The sequence below is a fragment of the Triplophysa rosa genome, linkage group LG19 (genome assembly GCF_024868665.1).
Source record: "Triplophysa rosa linkage group LG19, Trosa_1v2, whole genome shotgun sequence".
Taxonomy (NCBI): Eukaryota; Metazoa; Chordata; class Actinopteri; order Cypriniformes; family Nemacheilidae; genus Triplophysa; species Triplophysa rosa.
In genome coordinates, this window is record NC_079908.1 from 4170060 (window position 1) to 4173868 (window position 3809).

The 3809-nt window shown below is 36.2% G+C and overlaps 1 long non-coding RNA gene across 1 annotated transcript in view; it reads left to right on the top strand.

Annotated features, from left to right (window-relative positions):
- Window positions 1–2022: 2022 nt before the first annotated feature.
- LOC130570299 (uncharacterized) overlaps window positions 2023–3809 on the top strand; it is a 9124-nt gene continuing 7337 nt past the window's right edge. Inside the window, exon 1 of the long non-coding RNA XR_008964949.1 lies at window positions 2023–2203. This is a non-coding gene — a long non-coding RNA (uncharacterized LOC130570299). The remainder of the gene's footprint in view (window positions 2204–3809) is intronic.

Sequence of the window (3809 nt, forward strand, 5' to 3'; positions counted from 1 at the left end):
TGAGAGAAATAAGAGGTACAGAAATGATTTAAACCACGTATTGAAGTGTGAATGTTGTATTGAACCGTTCAGTATCATATCGAGGATTGAGAACTTTCTAGTAGTTTCCACCAAACTGAACAGAAAAATAGTATCCATTAAAAGAATGACTGAATCTTAGTGCAACTTTTTACATTATAGATCATGTCGTTTCAATGAATAGACTTCAGAACTATGTTGTTATTATAAACTAACTGCCTAAACATGTTTTTGCAGCATTAGTCGGCCTGAGCTGAAGCAAACATTTGTCATATTGTGTCATTTTTAACTCTTTCCCCGCCAGCCTTTTAAAAAAAGAGTTGCCAGCCAGCGGTTTTTTAACATTTTCACTAAATTTTGATGGCTCACAGTACATTTTCTGTAATTAATTTATGGACAAACAATATATCAAATGAAAGAACAGTCTCTGCTTTTAAACAAAAGAAACCGTATTCTTCTATCTTCATTTGTTCTTTTTTTATCACCCCTTAGTTGTGGGTAGGTTTCTTCAAAAATGCATCACTTTGATTGACCAAAAAAAGTTAATTATCTCAGCTGTTTAAAGACTTCACTAGTGTTGTCACCATACCAAATTTTTGACTTCGATACAATACCTAAGAAAAGTATTTCGATACCAATACTAAATTGATACCATGCAAAAAGAACATACAGGAAGTAATTAAATAAAAAATGATGAAACATAAATAACTTAAAATTCTGTTATTTTATTTTTAATCTTACAACTTACACGGTGTTCCTGCCTTGCTTTTTGAGCATATCTTCCCCCTTATTTAAAAATAACATGTCACCACACAGACCTACATATGAGTGTCAGGTATCAATCTATGATACAGTCCCAAACATGTACCTGTCTCAGTGTTTGCTGCTGTCTAAGGTGAAACGAGAAAATAAACTGTTTAAACTTAAATTAATCTACATAAATACTAGCTAAGACCTTAAAGCATGGATCAATTCATTCACTTCAATACATAAACATTCATTAAAAACATTACATAATGCATTCTGACATGAACTAACAATAAATCTCTTTTTACAGCATTTATTAATTTGTTTATGTAACAATACGAATCTAGTTGTTTCTTCATATAATGTCAACAAATACAACTGTTAATATTTTAAATTGATTGAAATATTTATTAAATCCGTTGAAATGAACCATTAAGATGAATAAATGCTGTAGAAGTATTAGTACCCATTATTAGTTCATGTTAGCTAACTAATGTTTAGAAATGGAACCTAGTTGTAAAGCGTTGTCAATGATGTTGGCCTGTCACAAAATATACCATAAAGCATTATTCAGGCTATTGTTATCATTCACATACGCTACCTGTCAATTTTAAAGTTCTTTAAACGGTTCGGGATGTCTGTTGGTGAAATGCTTTGCCAATCTGATCATGTTGGCCCTTTTGGTCCTCAGATTTTGCACAGACGGACTTCGTCTTTAACTCGGCTATAATGCCCCTTTGCGCATCTGCTTCACTGACAAGTCGTGAACAGACGGAAAAGGCACTTATGTTTGCCGCCATGACTTTCATCTCGTCGTCACCCCGAAATCTGCAGCGCAAATACGAGGAAAGAAAGTTGTACGTGTCCACTGACTGAAGAGAGCACTCAGCGCTGAGAGCACATGCGCGCGCACATACGGCTGCCGCAAATGGGCGCATTTCGGGATGTGTTTTCTCTGAAACGCGCGCGTCATTAAAGTACCGGTACCAAATAAGTGTGAAATTGGTATCGTTTTAACAGAAGGGTATTGCAGTTCTTTTCTAGTACCGGTGTATCGTGCAACACTAGACTCCACCCAGATTAGACTCAGAACAATCATTGAAAATAGATGAAATATACTATATGTTCTAGGTTCAGAGATTCTGTACTTTTTCAAAAGGTGTGTAACAGCGCCACCTGCTGTATAACAGTACAAACACCGATTGCCGTAATAACTCGTCAATTGCGGGGAAAGAGTTAATAACACGTCAGCGGCCTGTAAGCTAATAAGTTTGTCTTGTTTTCTTGTCTCATCCTCGGGACATCTGAGTCCGACAGAACCAGCTCCGGTTTGACTGAATGCTCAGTCTGGGGATGATCACAGCTGATGTCTGCATCAAGCAGAAGGTAATGAGAGTCTGCAATGAGTCGAGTGATGAAGTGATGCCAGAAGAGAGAGGTAAGCGGCGGTCTAAAACATCCTGATTGACAGGATGATCAATCTCCTCCCAATTTATGTTAAATCTTAACACAACGTAAACGTAAGTTAAACAATGTTGTAAAGTGTTGGCATATTTTTATACCTTACACACACACAGGTTGGTCGTCTGAGAATTTCTAAGCATTCACATTTCTCTGAGCAGTGAGACACCATCATAACCTTGTAAAGCCTCACTGTTTTCAGCATAGATCAACACGACTTGCATTCACTTAATGAGAGGCCTTTAGCTTCAGAAACCGGTCCTGTCATTAAAAGCAGTGACAGAGCAAAACAAAAATCAACAAAACTCTCTATTGTTGAGAACAATAACTGTACAATGTAGCCACGTGTAGTTTCAAATTCTATTATTTATCTGTTTTAAACTTATAAGAAACAATATATTTATATTGTCCACATTCACATTCCTACTAAATACCAGAAACTCAAAAAGCAAATCAAGAATAAAACAAAGCCAAATTAAAAAAAACACAAAAGAGGAAAAACCAAGAACCAGGCAAAACCAGGGGGGTATTCCAGAAAGCTGGTTATGTGACATACCAGGGTAAATTTAAGGGTAGGTTAGCTGATAACCTCAACTTTACTTTCGAGGTAACTTTCAGGGTATGTAAGTAACCATAGCAACTTACTCTCTGAAGATTATTATGTTCCAGGGTTGGTTCATTTCAAGGAAATGTCACTAAGCTTCAGGGGTTGTCCGCACATGTGTGCGCTTTTGATGAGCGTCAAGTGGGCTTGGAAGCACATATTACGTATAATATATTATAATTTTACAGCAATATTACAATTACATTTTCAACCTCACCTATTGCATTTTTTCAGCATTCACAACTAATTTTATTATTAACTTTATTATTTAAAATCAAATAAAAATGAAATTAAAAATGAAATAATCTTTAAATAACATAAAGTAAGCTGTTATTGTTCAACTTTATTTAAAGTTTAACAATAAGAAACCTGGCTTAAACCAAATGATTATTACGGTCTAAATGAGTTTACCCCACCAAGCTACTGTTATATGCATGAGCCACGTCCGGTTGGTCGAGGTGGTGGTGTCGCAACAATCTTTAGAGACTTTCTTACTGTAACTCAGAGAACGGAGCATAAATTTAAATCATTTGAAGTGCTTGCGTTGAACATAATTGTTCCAAACGAAAGTAAAAAACCATTGATTTCTTTTACGTTGGCTACTGTGTATAGACCCCCTGGTCCCTACACTGATTTTCTGAAAGAGTTCGCAGACTTCTTATCGGACTCATTGGTTAACGTTGATAAAGTACTAATTGTCGGAGATTTTAATATCCACGTAGATAGTGCTAATGATGCATTAGCAGTGGCGTTTACAGAGCTACTACACTCTTTTGGAGTAACACAACACATCAATGGACCCACTCATCGATTTAATCATACACTAGACTTGATTATATCTCACGGAGCCTATCTAACCAATATAGATATTATACCTCAAAGCGACGATGTCACCGATCACTATCTTATAACATGTACACTGCGCACTGCAGAAATCAGCCGTTTAACTCGTTATCGACAGGGTAGAACAATTACCTCG